Consider the following 16,505-nt stretch of genomic DNA (forward strand, 5'->3'; position numbering starts at 1 on the left):
TTCTCTTATAGCATAAGTATAAAATCCAGTGTTTGTACGCTCGAAAAATTTTGAAATCAAAAAGGTTGAAAAATGAGTAAAAAGCTTATAGCTTGAGTTCTAGCTTATTTCAAACTTAATTTGGCGTGTTTTGGCTTAAAAAATTGTAGTACAAAACTATTTTTGTTTTTTGATTGTATTGTAGTTTTTGGTCATTTTTATCGAGAAATCGATAGTAATTTTTCTTGATCGTGCCATATTGAGCATAAATGTATGATAATTTTCGTTGATAACTTTCAACACATAGGCTCATTTGACAGTCACTCAGAGTGCTGCAAAAGAATCGATATTCCGTAATATCTATATTCACGATATTTTCAGAGAAAAAGATCGATATAAACGATATATCGAACACTTCTTTTAAATGTTAATTTTCTTGCTTATAATCTATTATAATATTTATATTAATTATGACTTCTTAATGGATAAAACATACACACATACACACACGCACATGTAAAGGCACACAGGCATACAAGTGCTTCTACAAGTTATATCCCATAATTGTGAGCAGCGCCTCCCATGCGTACACACAATCAAATGTATATACATACATACATATGTATGTGAGCACTTCACAAGATCGACCAAATGCAAATGCTGGGATGCATGAAGCGAAATGATTGTGCTTTCGTATATTTTCGTAGTATGAACCAAAAAGTGAGGAGCCGAGCAAATACGAAGTGTCTGGGAGATAACTCCCGAAAAAAAGTGTGCAAAACGCTTTACACTACTTGTCCGGTCTATGTGTTCTCTGGTTAGTGATACAATTTAGCAAAATTAAATAAATGCGCTTCTTACACAGTTAAAACCAACGCCAAGAATAACCATTTTTATACTAAGAATCGATACTAAGAAAACCATATCGATCTTTTGCCAAAATTCGAAAATATCGATTATAACGATTCCGATCCGATATTTTTGCAGCACTAGTCACTAAGTGGCGAGACAATTATCATCCCATCGCATACATACATACTAGGGCTGCAAAACCATCGATAGATGCTCCCCTCGATAGATTTCTCCATCGATGGAATGAACCATCGATACTATCGATAGTTCCATCGAAAATTTGAAATTCTTAGAAATGCAGAAATTCTCAATAATTTCAATCATACATCCAGCACATTGTATGTAAATGATTCGTGCAATTTTGTATAAAAATACAATACAAAAGTAATCGGATCTTTATGTGATGGTTGTATATCTAATAAAATATATATTTTATTACATATGGATAAATATGTCAATCAATGCAAATAATTAAATTCTTTTTTATATGCTTCAAGCTGTTTTTATTCTTGTTATATTTAGAGCAGTTTCGTCTTAAAAATTAAAAAAAAAAAAATATATATATATATATATATAAGGTACATGATTTCATTTTGAGATGCCTCTGATATAAAATTATAAGACTATAAAAATTAAATTATTTCATTAAAAAAAAAAAAAACAAAATTTCACAAGATTTCACAAGTTCTCCAGCAACCATTGGTTTTTGTTGATAAACAACAGAATATTTACATTTTTGGCCTTAAGGGCAGCTCGTCGTTGCGAAATTATTTCATTAAAATATTGTTAAAAAAGCTAATCACAAAATAAGACATTAGAAAATACTTACATGTGTCTCTTCGCGCTTCCAAGTAGTAAATTATCGATGGATGAAAACGCGATTGCTGCGTTCTTTTTGTATGTATGTATGCGTGTATTTACATGCACAGGAAGGCAAAAACATTTTCTGCTGAGTTTTTTAGTCAAAGTGTTTTTTGCTGAGAGTCTTTGTGTGAGGGAAAATCGTGTTAGTTTTACGCGACACTCATGTGGGAGCGTCACACGAATGAGTCATTGCATTGCGTCTGAGCGAAACAGATGCTAAAGAAAACAGAGAGTGACGCTGAGAGCGAGACGTGTCTGCACAATTTTGTTGGTTATGATGCGAGGAAGAGAATAAACGAAAAAACGATCAACTCTCATTTGCAAGCTCTGATACATACACATATGTAAAATAAGTTATTTTCTCCGTTATCTCTCGCTTAGGCAGAGAGAATAAAAGACTTTTAAATACGTTATTTTCCCCGTTATCTCTCGCTTATGCTGAGAGAGTGAAAGACTTTTTATTTACGGCTGGTGCCGGAGTAATCTATTTCTTCGTGACGTTTTCTCGAGAAACAAAGCAGAACTAAAAACTAAAAGTGTGGGACAGCGAATCGGCGTGCCGATTTGCTCGAAAGTGATGCTGACACACCCACACTAATGTAATGTGTCAGATTACTGTTTCTGTCCGCTGTGGTCAGGGCGCTGAATTCAATGCTTTTCGTCGGCACCATGTAACAAGCGTCGGCAAGTGAGAAGGAAATATGCTTATGCTATGTTAATGTTAACTTGTATTCAAAAGTGTGTGCTCACTTCACAACACTGACAAACGGCAAATCTTGGGCTTTACAATTTGCACAGGCAGCAAGTGTAACGCACACTGTCATACAAATGCTCATATGTATGTTTACTATGGGACTGCAAGTGTGTGTGTGCATGCTCGTCGCAAAATCATGTATTTTATGCGCATAAACACTTTCATACTCTTCCCTCAAAAATTCATCGAAACGTTTGCAGTTTGTTTGCATGAGCGTGGCAAACGCTTTTATGATTTCGGTATACCCTTCACTCAAAAGGAAAGAGCTGGGATCGTCGCGAACAATTTTCAATTTCTGTGCGCTGCTGCTATTTGAGAGACCATAGAGAGAGAGAGCATAAGGAGAGGGAGAGAGTGAGTAAGGGAAAAAGAGCGCATAGCCTTACTTCTTTTGGGAACGTGTGCATTTCGTGACAGCGGTCGCAACGCACTAATTTTGTCGTGCCTTATTTTCACTGCTTGAGCCTCAAAAGACCGAGCCGAGCAAATACGAAGTTGTTTGGTCTCTTCAGCGCATTTTTTCGGTGTTGAAAAAATTTGTTCTAGATGTCTAGTCTATGTGTTCTCTAGTTAGTGATTCTATGTAAATAAAAAGTAAAAATTCCCTAACAAAGCTTATAAAGCAATTAAAAAGAATGTGTGCAACTCATTTGATAGCTGTAGTACACAAATTTTTGTATTAACTAAATATGTTTTAATTAATAGGCTGCCGGCAAATGGTGTAAAATGCTGTTTCTTGCATATGTATATATTTTGCGAGTAAACAAAAATAGTATCGTTCCAATACTAGAGTTATTCTATTCAAAGAACATTGAAAGTATTGAACACCAATATAAGAATATTCAACCACTTCAGTGGGGAAATTCTTAAGACTCTACATAGCTTAGAGTGAGAGGTGTGCTTATACGTATTCGGGAGGAAATAAAAATTGTAGGAACTTGGTCACTTTTGCATTGCTTTCCATGCCATGGTCGCGCGCGCAAATGGTAAGAAGTTTTAGTCAGGTCAATACTCTTAAAATATAACTACGCAATAAAATGAATATTGATATGCCTACTCAATTTTAAGCGTCAGGTGAAATCTATATAGTGTAAAACTTTACAGATACGGCTTGCCACGGTTGAAGAAATGCTGCCATGACTTCTAGCACTGACCAAACAACACATAGACTAGACATGTAGAGCAACGTTTTTCCACGCCGAAATATCTGTCTAGCAAGTCCCGGCCAACTTTGTATTCGCTCGGCTTGGTATTGGATGGCTCGGGTAATGAAAGATAGCACGACGAAATCAGTGCGCTCTAAGCACGCAAACGAAATGGTCATGTATGCGCTTTGCGTTTTTTGTCTTACTCTCCCTCTCTCTCTCTAACTCTCTCTCTGTGGGCTCTCAAATCATGAAGCTCAGCAGCGCACAAAAATTGAAATTTCTTCGCGACGGTCCCAGCTCTTTTCTTTTGAGTGAAGAGTATACCGAAATCTTAAAATCGTTTGCGACATTCATGCAAAAAAAATGTTAGTGTTTCGATATATATTTATGGGAAGGGTATGAATGCGTTGAGGCGCATAAAGAATATGATCTCGCGACGGGCATGCACACACACTTGTAGTAATGCTACATGTATGAGCATTTGTGACCTGCGTGCGTTACTCTAGCCTAGTGATGTAAATTTGGGTCGAAAATTCGATGTCGATGTTCATCGATGTTTGCAAAATGATAAATCGATGTTGTGTAAAACATCGGCTATAAACATCGATGTATCGATGTTTTCTACCAATTCCGTTATTTTTCGTTAATTCAATTCTTAAACAACATTTCTTCAACATTTTGTTCTATTTTATGAATGGACTGCAGGTGGTCCTTCATGTTGGTCGTGTTACCCGCAGTCTTCAAAACTTTGTTGCAAATGTTGCATTTTGCGCTATTTCCATCAATTTTTGTAAAGTGCCTCCAGCAAAAGCTTGTCTTTGTTGTTATTCTAGAATAAATACATTTGTAATTGCAAATAACTATATTTATATATATTTTCAACAATTTACTTACTTTGGCATTGCAAACACAGGGTAAAAAAATAAAACAAATTCGCGAATTTTTCTATGTGGCAGTGTATCCATATGTTCTGCAATGTTGTGAAATTTAACGCCCGATGTTCTGTCAAACATCGATGCATCGCTTAACATCGGTATCAATAAAAACATCGGAAAACATCGGAAAACATCGCCAAAAACATCGATTGTCGATGCATCGTTGTTTTTTCACATCTCTAACTCTTGCTGCTTGTAGCAATTTTAAAGCCCAGCATTTGCATTTGGTCGGTCTTACGGACTGTTATAACCACTTTACACAGATGTGCTATGTATGAACATAGTACATTTATATATTATTATTGCTAATCATGTTTAGAAATGTGTCCATATCCGTAAATAATTATATATAATTAATATTATTTTATACACATTTTCAACCGAAAAAATGATCGTAAAACACTACTATTGTCAAAAATTTCTAATTAAGTCATAATGGCCCATTTGATAGTCACCCTACGATTCAAATCATACAAAATTTACAAACTACTATATCCAGAGACAATTAGCTTGCCAATTAATTAAAATTAAAGTAAAAACCATCAGCTTTTTTGTCCGATTTTGTTTTTCACAAAATTTCAGCTTTTTTTATACTCATTCACGAAAGTGAATCATTATACTCATTCACGAAAGTGAATCAGTATATTGGTTTTGTGCAATGTCCGTCTTGCTATCCGTCCGTCTGTCCGTATGAACGCAATCTATTTCGGCGCTATTGAAGCTAGAGACTTGAATTTTGGAACACACACTCGTGTATATCTCCGATTTATAAAGTGTTAAAATTTTCCCGATCCGCCCACTAGGGGCGTGGCAAATCGGAAATTGCATTTTCCGATATACCAGAAATCATGTTAGTTAAAGAGCTAGAAAGCTGAAATTTGGTATGTAGGTCCGCGTCGACCACCCAAGATCACAAGCTATGGCGGATATATCTCCGCCCAATGGGGGCGTGGCAAATCGGATAAAACTATATCTCCTAAAGTTGTAAACCTAGAATGCTGAAATTTTGCATGTCAGCTAATGTTATGATTCTATAAAGTCTAAAAATAAAATTATAAGTCTACGCCCATTAGGGGCGTGGTAAATTGGACCTGAAGATATCGTGATTTTTCAAATTCTGCTATTTTTTGTACACTATTGATGCCAGAGATCTCAAATTTTGTATATATACTCGGGCTGATCACCCAAGACCAAAAAGCAAAAGTTTATATCTCCTAAAGTTACTGGTAGCCTCCTCTATCGATTCCCCAAAAAATAATTTTTACGCCTCTTTAGGGGCGTGGCATATCGAAAAATACCCTGTAATTTTCACTTTTTTGAGAGTAAGCATTCAAACTTTGCAGTTAGGGTACTGTTATCTCGTTCTAGAAACTGACCAAAAATGAGGTGTCTACGCCCAGTAGGGGCGTGGCAAATCGGAAAAGCCTGTATATTCTACAGTATTAGAGCGAAACTTAACTACTAAATTGTTGATGGGATGTGAATGAGTATTCCGCAGTCGGTAACGCCCGACTGCAAAGTTCTTACTTGTTTAAAGTATCTTCCCACTAAAAACAGCTTTTTTTGCTCAATAAAAGTTGGCAACACTGGTCGCCAAAATCAATGAAGAACTAGTTCAAATATAATACACATTTAGAGCAAAAAAAAAAAAAAAACCAGTAAGAAATCTCTAGTCGAGACTACTCGACTACGAGATCCCCTGAACCCTTGGAGTAATAGCTATTTCAATAATTTTTCGCGTCTTTCAGCTTACACAAGAAACACGCACACACACACAAACACACACGCACGCACACACAGGCATACATACACACACATACCTGTGTGGACACCTGTGGAGGGAGTCGTATCGGCTAGATACTTTTGATCCCGCGGTCTTTTCAGAGGCCATTCAGTCTCTGGGTACAATTGGTAATGCTGAGGCCAGAGCATGCCAAATGGTAGCCCAAATACAGAGTGCCTGCAATAGCAGCATGTTACGCCGCAAGCAGTTCACGCGACAACATGAGCCTACGTATTGGTGGAATACGCAAATAGGTGACATTCGTCGCAAATGCATCCAGGCGAGAAGAAGCTACCAACGGGCTCGCGGTAGGCCAACGTTTCTTGAGAAACAGTTAGCTTACCAGGCAGCTAGAAGACAGCTGAAGAAGGCCATTCGGGCAAGCAAAAGAGAATGTTTTTTACAGTTGTGCGACTCAGCCGAATATGACCCTTGGGGCAGGGCATATAAGATAGTAGTTAAAGGACTATACGCAGGTAGACAGGTGCAGCCTACGGATCGTCTGGAGCTTAAATCGATTGTGGAAACACTCTTTCCAGAAAGTTTAAGCTCCATTCACGCCCCTGAGTCCGAGTCTGCTGATCAGGGCTCAACGAGCACTGAAATTGCTGAAATTGTTTTAGTTACAGAGGAAGAAATATCAGTAGTTCTCCGAGGTCTTAGAACCAACACAGCTCCAGGGCCGGACGGGATCCCAAATCGTGCGCTAAAGCTAGCCCTCGCCTTGCACCCAAGTACGTTCGCCGAATTATTTAACGAATGCCTGATCCAAGAGACGTTCCCGGCAAAATGGAAAGCCCAAGGCTGGCAAACCACCAGATGAGCCATCTTCGTACAGACCGATCTGTCTCTTAGACACCATGGGAAAGGTGTTTGAGAAACTGATCTGCTCTAGGCTGGAGACTGCGATTGCAAGCGCCGGAGGCCTGTCACCACTTTGGATTCCGGAAGGCCCGGTCAACAACGGACGCGCTTAACAAAGTTGTCGGTCCGGCCACTTCCGCTATTCAAGGCACCAGATGGAGGCACGGGACGAAGGAATACTGTATCATCGCGACCCTGGATGTAAGGAATGCCTTCAACACAGCTAGTTGGGATATGATACTGAATGCGCTGTCACAATATAATATCCCTAAATATCTAAGAGAGATAATAAAGAGCTACTTCAGAGGAAGAACACTGGTATACAACACGAGTGAGGGTCCCCAAACTCATACAGTGTCAGCTGGAGTACCCCAAGGCTCAGTGCTGGGGCCTCTCCTATGGAACATCATGTACGACGGCGTACTGCGCTTGGAACTACCAGCAGGCGCGCACACCATTGGCTTTGCTGATGATGTAGCTGTCGTAGCCATAGGAAAGGAGCTCAAAGATACAGAGGATATGTGCAGCGAAAGTATCAATCGCATACGAAGCTGGTTGACAGGAGCTGGGCTCGAGCTAGCGGAGCACAAGACCGAAGTTGTCCTAGTCAGCAGTCGCAAAAGAGTGGAAACTGCCAATATAAAGATCGGCAGCGTTACCATTGCGTCAAAGAGGGCGATAAAGTATCTTGGTGTCATGATAGACACAAGATTAACTTTCCGCGAGCAATTAGAATATGTGCATAAAAAGACAGCTGATTCTTGTAGAGCTCTCTCGAGAATCATGCTTAACACGCGGGGACCTAAACAGCAACGACGTCTCCTCCTAATGAGCGTCATTAGGTCTGTCATCCTCTATGCTGCGCCAATATGGGCAAGAGCGATGGCAACGCCGAGCTACAGCCGAGGCATTTGCGCGATCTACAGGCTGAGCGCAATCAGAGTCAGCTGCGCTTTCAGGACTATCTCCGATGACGCGGCGCTCGTCATAGCCGGTATGGTGCCACTGGAGTATTTGGTCGCCGAAGCCGTGGAGCGGAATTCGCACGGGCCTACGCGACTCAACGCTGTCAGGGCGAACAGCATCGCACGATGGCAAAGAAGGTGGAATAGCTCAGCTAAAGGGCGGTGGACGCACAAGCTCATTCCGGAGCTTGAACCATGGGTTAACCGCAAACATGGCGAGGTTAACTTCTACCTTACGCAGATCCTCTCGGGTCATGGATGCTTTCGGAGCTATTTGAAGCGCTTTGGCCACGAGGAATCTGACGAGTGCCCCTGGTGCGAGCGAGGGCATGTGGAAGACGCCAACCACATTATTTTCGAATGTGGACGGTTCCTGGAGGAGAGGCGTCGTCTGGAAGAGGCAGTGGGCCGCTCCATCAGAGCGGACAACTTAGTCAACGCCATGCTGGAATCGGAGGAAGCTTGGGAACTAACAAGCACTTTCGCGGCCACGGTGATGATGGAGCTCCGCAGAGTCGAGCGACTGAGAAGACGAGCTGTCCCAGGCTAAGGTAGCGCATAGTGCTTGCGAAGCAATGCTTTACGGCCGTCCCGCAAGCACCGCGCGCTATCCTAGCCACCAGGCAACTTGCAATTTGTTATATAAGTTTGTCAATAAAAAAAAAAAAAAAAAAAAAAAAAAAAAATACACACACATACATACACACACATACATACACAAACAATTACATACATATACACACACAATCATAAACACGCATGGGCGGCAGTGAGCGCTTACTATGAGAACTTAATTGCCTAATAACTTTTTGTGGACGTACGATCTTCATAAAACTTTCAGATTATGATTATAACATAGATATGCATGTAATTGCCAAAGCACAAGTCTCTAGTGTTTGAAATACGCTTTTTACAAAAGTGTGGGTGAGGGGGTGAATTTAAGGGTAGGGGGTAAATTTTAACAAAAACCGAAATTGTATATAATATATAAGCATACATTAAAAATTTGGAGACTCTAGCAATAAAGGAGTAGAAGATAAAATTTTGTAACTGGTTTTCAAAAAGGTTTTTTATCGATAAAAAATCGGGATGAGTTATCGATTTTTAATGATAAACTTGACATTTAAAAAAAAATTTGAAGTCTCTAGCTCTTATATCTTCTGAAATCGACGCGTTCATACATACGGACAGACGGACAGACGGACGGACGGACAGACGGACAGACAGACGGACAGGGCCAAATCAACTCAGCTCGTCGCCCTGATCAAGAATATATATACTTTGTGGGGTCTGCCACGCCTCCTTCTGCCTGTTACATACATTTCAACAAAACCATTATACCCTGATTTCCCATTGAAAATGGGTTCAGATATGAACATTAATATTGGCTAAGATGTAGATGTCAACAAAACTGGAAAGGAAAATAAGTGCACTGCAAATCGTAAAAGAAGACACTCCAAAGCGACCGAAATCGACACTTCCTCACTTTAATGGAAGTCCTAAGTCGTGGCACTAACCAGAGAACACATAGACTAGACAACTAGTGGAAAGCTTTTTGCACGCTTTTTTTGAGGCTTTAGAACCCCTGACAGCTTTGGACTCGCTCGGCTCCTTACTTTTAGGCTCGAGCTACGAAAAAATACGAACGCACAATCATTTCGCTTCATGCGCTCGACCGAGATGGTCAACTTTTGAACAAAAGATCCCTCTATGCTCAATGTTCCCTTGCTCTCTCTCTCTCTCGATGCTCTCTGCTCTCTCGAATGTGTATATGTATGTATGCATGTGAGCACAAGCAGCAGCTCACGAAAATTGAAATTTCTTCGCAGCAAGAACCCATGCCTTCCCTTCTGTGTGAAGAGTATACCGAGCTTTTCAAAGCGTTTGCCATGCGTTTTCGTTATTATTTGGGGGAAGGGTATGAAAGCGTTGGTGCGCATAATTAAATTTTTTCGCGACGAGCATGCACACACGCACTGTCCCTTGCTACATGTACTATGTATGTACTGCATGTGAGCACAAGTAGCGCTCACAGGAATTGAAATTTCTTCGCAGCAAGAACCCATGTCTTCCCTTCTGAGTGAAGTGTATTCCGAACTCTTCAAGCCGTTTGCCATGCGTTTGCGTTATTATTTGTGGGAAGAGTATGAAAGCGTTGGTGCGCATAATGAAAATGTTTTCGCGACGAGCATGCACACACACACTTACAGTATGCTACATGTACTATGAGCATTTGTATGCCTGTGTGCAAAGCCCTTGCTGGCTATAGCAATTTGAAATCCTAGCATTTGCATTTGGTCGATCTTGTGAAGTGCTCACACTTACATAAATATGTTTGATTGTGTGTACGCAGGGGCCGCGATGCTCACAAATGATGGGGTTATCATTGTAGAAGCAGTTCAGTGCCTTTATATGTATGTGCGTGTGTGTATGTTTATAAGTATATGCATGCGACATGAGCATTGACGTGTGCCTACGACAACTTAGAATTGTGTGAACGATTTTGGGTTTGACCGGAAGAGGCGCGCTTATATTTAAGTAGATGATTAACTAAAGTAACAAGTGCACTTCCTATTACTTTTATAGGTATTTTTTAATTGCATGATTTTTATGACATCTAACAGATGCACTCTTTAAAATGGGTCCATTTAGCCAGTATATGTATGTATGTACATACATATGCTTCTTATTAAAAAGGTAAATTTAACCTGTATATGTGCAGGTACAAGGGATCGAAAATCGTATTCCAATTTGGCCACTGGGATTGATCAGGTACTACATTTCTAGCAAAAATCATTCTGATAGGCAAACCCACGATCATTGAAATAAAATCATCTACTTAAATATAAGCGCGCCTCTTCCGGTCAAACCCAAAATCGTTCACACAATTCTAAGTTGTCGTAGGCACACGTCAATGCTCATGTCGCATGCATATACTTATAAACATACACACACGCACATACATATAAAGGCACTGAACTGCTTCTACAATGATAACCCCATCATTTGTGAGCATCGCGGCCCCTGCGTACACACAATCAAACATATTTATGTAAGTGTGAGCACTTCACAAGATCGACCAAATGCAAATGCTAGGATTTCAAATTGCTATAGCCAGCAAGGGCTTTGCACACAGGCATACAAATGCTCATAGTACATGTAGCATACTGTAAGTGTGTGTGTGCATGCTCGTCGCGAAAACATTTTCATACTCTTCCCACAAATAATAACGCAATCGCATGGCAAACGGCTTGAAGAGTTCGGAATACACTTCACTCAGAAGGGAAGACATGGGTTCTTGCTGCGAAGAAATTTCAATTCTTGTGAGCGCTACTTGTGCTCACATGCAGTACATACATAGTACATGTAGCAAGGGACAGTGTGTGTGTGCATGCTCGTCGCGAAAAAATTTAATTATGCGCACCAACGCTTTCATACCCTTCCCCCAAATAATAACGAAAACGCATGGCAAACGCTTTGAAAAGCTCGGTATACTCTTCACACAGAAGGGAAGGCATGGGTTCTTGCTGCGAAGAAATTTCAATTTTCGTGAGCTGCTGCTTGTGCTCACATGCATACATACATATACACATTCGAGAGAGCAGAGAGCATCGAGAGAGAGAGAGAGCAAGGGAACATTGAGCATAGAGGGATCTTTTGTTCAAAAGTTGACCATCTCGGTCGAGCGCATGAAGCGAAATGATTGTGCGTTCGTATTTTTTCGTAGCTCGAGCCTAAAAGTAAGGAGCCGAGCGAGTCCAAAGCTGTCAGGGGTTCTAAAGCCTCAAAAAAAGCGTGCAAAAAGCTTTCCACTAGTTGTCTAGTCTATGTGTTCTCTGGTTAGTGGTCGTGGCCAACGTTCTTTGAGCAGTTCGCCAGAATGATTCACAGCAGAAAGGATATCAGCAACAAGACGAAAGTGATATATGTACCTAACAAGTAAGAAAGCTCTAGTCGAGACTGCTTCACTACGAGATCCCTTAAAGACTTCGAGCAAAAGCTATTTCAACAATTTTTTGGCGTCTTTCTGTTTACACAAGAAACACACACACACGCACAAACACAACCACATACAAACACAAGCACCCACGCATAAACACGCATGGACTGCAGTGTGCGCTTACTATGAAAACTTAATTGTTTAATAACTTTTCTTGTGGACATACGATCTTCATGAAACCTTCAGATCGTGATTATAACATGGATATGCTTGGTAAAGCACAAATCTCTAGTAGATATAAGGGTAGGGGGTAAATTTGAACAAAAAATTTGAAATAAATGCATAGCATAGATGTAGGAGATATAATTTCATAACTGATTTTCGATAAGGCCTTCTTTATCGATAAAATAAGAACGGGATTAGTTATCGATTTTTGGTGATAAACTCCATATCCGCGCTGTATATGTATATGGACATAAAAAAAATTGAAGTCTCTAGCTACTATATCTTCTAAGCGCGTATGTCCACAAAAAAAGTATTGTAATTAAACAATTAAGTTCTCATAGTAAACCAACACTGCAGACCATGCGTGTTTATGCGTGGGTGCTTGTGTGTGTATGTGTGTGTGTATGTGTCTGTGTATATTTGTGTGTATGTATGTGTGTGTGTGTGTGTGTGTGTATGTATGTGTGTGTGTGTGCGTGTGTGTGTGTGTTTCTTGTCTAAGCAGAAAGACGCGAAAAATGATTGATATATTGCTCAAAGGGTTCAAGGGATCTCGTAGTCGAGCACTCTCTACTAGAGCTTTCTTACTTGTTTTATAATAAACAATTAGAGGGACGGTACGACTGAAGGTCATTGTCATACAATTTAAGCAATTTATGTCCAGCTGGTTTGCCACACACCAAAGTTGAAATGCATTTAGATCATCTTGAAGATGAAGATGCCTATTTGCACTGGAGTACGAAAGGCAAAGTTTTACATCATTCGCATACATAAATATAGTAGAAAACAAGAAAGAAAGCTCTAGTCGAGACTGCCCGACTACGAGATCCCCTGAACCCTTCGAGCAATAGCTATTTCAATCACTTTACGTGTCTTTCTACTTACACAAGAAACACGCACGCACACACACGCACGCACTCATAGGCATACATACACACACACACTCATACACACACACACACACACATATACAAACAATTACATACACAAACACATACATACACAGCATAAACACGCATGGGCTGCAGTGTACGCTTACTATGAGAACTTAATTGCCTTATAACTTTTTTGGATGCATGTATTTGCCAAAGCACAAGTCTCTGGTATTTGAAATACGCTTTTTACAAACATGGTGGTGAGGAGTGGATATAAGGGTGGGGAGTAAATTTTATAAAAAAACCAAATTGTATAAATTGCATATAAGCATACATAAACAAGTAAGAACTTTGCAGTCGGGCGTTACCGACTGCGGAACACTCATTCACATCCCATCAACAATTTAGTAGTTAAGTTTCGCTCTAATACTGTAGAATATACAGGTTTTTCCGATTTGCCATGCCCCAACTGGGCGTATACACCTCATTTTTGGTCAGTTTTTAGAAAGAGATAATGGTACCCTAACTGCAAAGTTTGAATGCTTACCCTCAAAAAATGTGAAAATTACAGGGTATTTTTCGATATGCCATGCCCCTAAAGAGGCGTAAAAATTATTTTTGGGGAATCGATAGAGGAGGCTACCAGTAACTCAACTATCCAAATTTGAAGCTTCTAGCTATTATACTTTAGGAGATATAAACTTTTGCGGTTTGCTACGCCCCCTGTGGGCGGACATATATCCGACAAAACTTTTTGGTCTTGGGTGATCAGTCCGAGTATATATACAAAATTTGAGGTCTCTGCCATCAATAGTGTCCAAAATATAGCAGAATATAAAAAATCACTATATCTTCAGGTCCGATTTGCCACGCTCCTAATGGGCGTAGACTTATAATTTATCTTCAGACTTTATAGAATCATACCATTAGCTTACGTGCAAAATTTCAGCATTCTAGGTTTACAACTTTAGGAGATATAGTTTTAACCGATTTGCCACGCCCCCAATGGGCGTAGATATATCCGCCATAGCTCGTGATCTTGGGTGGTCAACGCGGACAACCATACCAAATTTCAGCTTTCTAGCTCTTTAACTAACATGATTTCTGGTATATCGCAAAATGCATTTTCCGATTTGCCACGCCCCTAGTGGGCGGATCGGGAAAATTTTAACACTTTATAAATCGGAGATATACACGAGTATGTGTTCCAAATTTCAAGTCTCTAACTTCAATAGCGCCGAAATAGATTGCGTTCATACGGACAGACGGACAGACGGACGGACGGACAGCAAGACGGACATTGCACAAAACCAATATACTCTTTCACTTCGTGAATGAGTCTAAAAAAGACTCTCTTAGAAATGTATGTATGTATGTATTAACACTTTATAAATCGGAGATATACACGAGTATGTGTTCCAAATTTCAAGTCTCTAGCTTCAATAGCGCCGAAAGAGATTGCGTTCATACGGACAGACGGACAGACGGACAGACGGACGGACGGACAGACGGACAGACGGACAGACGGACGGACAGCAAGACGGACATTGCACAAAACCAATATACTGATTCACTTTCGTGAATGAGTATAAAAATTTGGAGACTCTAGCAATAAAGGTGTAGGAGATATAATTTCATAACTGGTTTTCGATAAAGTTTTTTATCGATAAAAAAAGACCGGGGTGAGTTATCGATTTTTAATGATAAACTTGATATGCGTGCTATAATTACGGACATTTAAAAAAAATTTGAAGTCTCTAGCTCTTATATCTTCTGAAATCGACGCTTTCAAACATACGGTCAGACGGACGGACGGACAGACAGACAGACGGATAGGGCCAAATCGACTCAGCTCGTCGCCCTGATCAAGAATATATATAGCATAGCAGAAGTAGGCGTGGCAGACCCCATAAAGTATATATATTCTTGATCAGGGCGACGAGCTGAGTCGATTTAAATCTGTCCGTCTGTCCGTCCGTCCGTCTGTCCGTCCGTCCGTCTGTCCATATGTTTGAACGCGTCGATCTCAGAAGATATAAGAGCTAGAGACTTTTTTCCTAGGTCCGTGTATAGCACGTGCATATCGAGTTTTGCTTGAAATATCGATAATTTGCCACGTTATTTTGTTATCGATTAAAAAAGTTATCGAAAACAAGTAATTAATTTATATCTCCTATATCTTTAAAGCTAGAGTCTCCAAATTTTTTATGTATACTTTTATCACTAACCGGACAAGTAGTGTAAAGCGTTTTTATCGATCAAAAACCTTATCGAAAGCCAGTTATTTAATTCTATCTCCTACACATTTAGAGCTAGAGCTTCCAAATTTTAAATGTAGACTTATATGTATTTTATATAATTTCGGTTTTGGTTGCAATTTACCCTCAACCCCTATATCCACCCCCTCACCCTCACCTTTGTAAAAGGCGTATTTTAAGTATTAGAGACTTGTGCTTGGGAATGTACATACATTTTTACCATATGATTACGCTCTAAGAGTTTCATTAACATTGTACGTCTAGGAATTAAATTATTCAACAAATAAATTCTTATAATAATGCCCACACTGCAGCGCATCCCAAGCGCGTGCAAACGACTAACACCGGCCCACTTATTTAGAAAAAGAAGAGAGAGAGAAATATAGGAAAGATTTAGACGCACACAAACATACCTGCCCAAGCTGGGTCTCGCTGCGCAAGCAAATATATGCCTGCTCAACGAAAGTCGGCCTTCGATATTAAGGCGAGCTAAGAAAAACAAAAAACAGAAACGCGCCGCAGGGCCCCAAAATAATCGAACTTAGTTAAATTTAATATTTAATAATAAACAAGTAAGAAAGCTCTAGTCGAGACTACTCGACTACGAGATCCCCTGAACCCTTGGAGTAATAGCTATTTCAATAATTTTTCGCGTCTTTCAGCTTACACAAGAAACACGCACACACACACACACACGCACGCACGCACGCACACACAGGCATACATACACACACATACATACACACATACACACACATACACAAACAATTACATACATATACACACACACAAGCATAAACACGCATGGGCGGCAGTGAGCGCTTACTATGAGAACTTAATTGCTTAATAACTTTTTTGTGGACGTACGATCTTCATGAAACTTTCAGATTATGATTATGACATGGATATGCATGTAATTGCCAAAGCACAAGTCTCTAGTGTTTGAAATACGCTTTTTACAAAAGTGAGGGTGAGGGGGTGAATTTAAGGGTGGGGGGTAAATTTTAACAAAAACCGAAATTGTATAAATTGCATATAGGCATACATTAAAATTTTGGAGACT

At 40.0% G+C, this 16,505-nt stretch overlaps 1 long non-coding RNA gene across 1 annotated transcript; it reads right to left on the reverse strand.

Moving 5' to 3' along the window:
* Positions 1 to 4,367: 4,367 nt before the first annotated feature.
* On the reverse strand, positions 4,368 to 4,725 carry LOC122757151. The gene is made up of 2 exons (XR_006357066.1): positions 4,492 to 4,725; positions 4,368 to 4,426 (listed from the first exon to the last, which is right to left on the reverse strand). It is a non-coding gene; the product is annotated as an uncharacterized LOC122757151 (long non-coding RNA).
* Between the last annotated feature and the right edge of the window lie 11,780 nt (positions 4,726 to 16,505).

The sequence above is a fragment of the Drosophila mojavensis genome, unplaced genomic scaffold (genome assembly GCF_018153725.1).
Source record: "Drosophila mojavensis isolate 15081-1352.22 unplaced genomic scaffold, ASM1815372v1 contig_108, whole genome shotgun sequence".
Lineage (NCBI taxonomy): Eukaryota > Metazoa > Arthropoda > Insecta > Diptera > Drosophilidae > Drosophila > Drosophila mojavensis.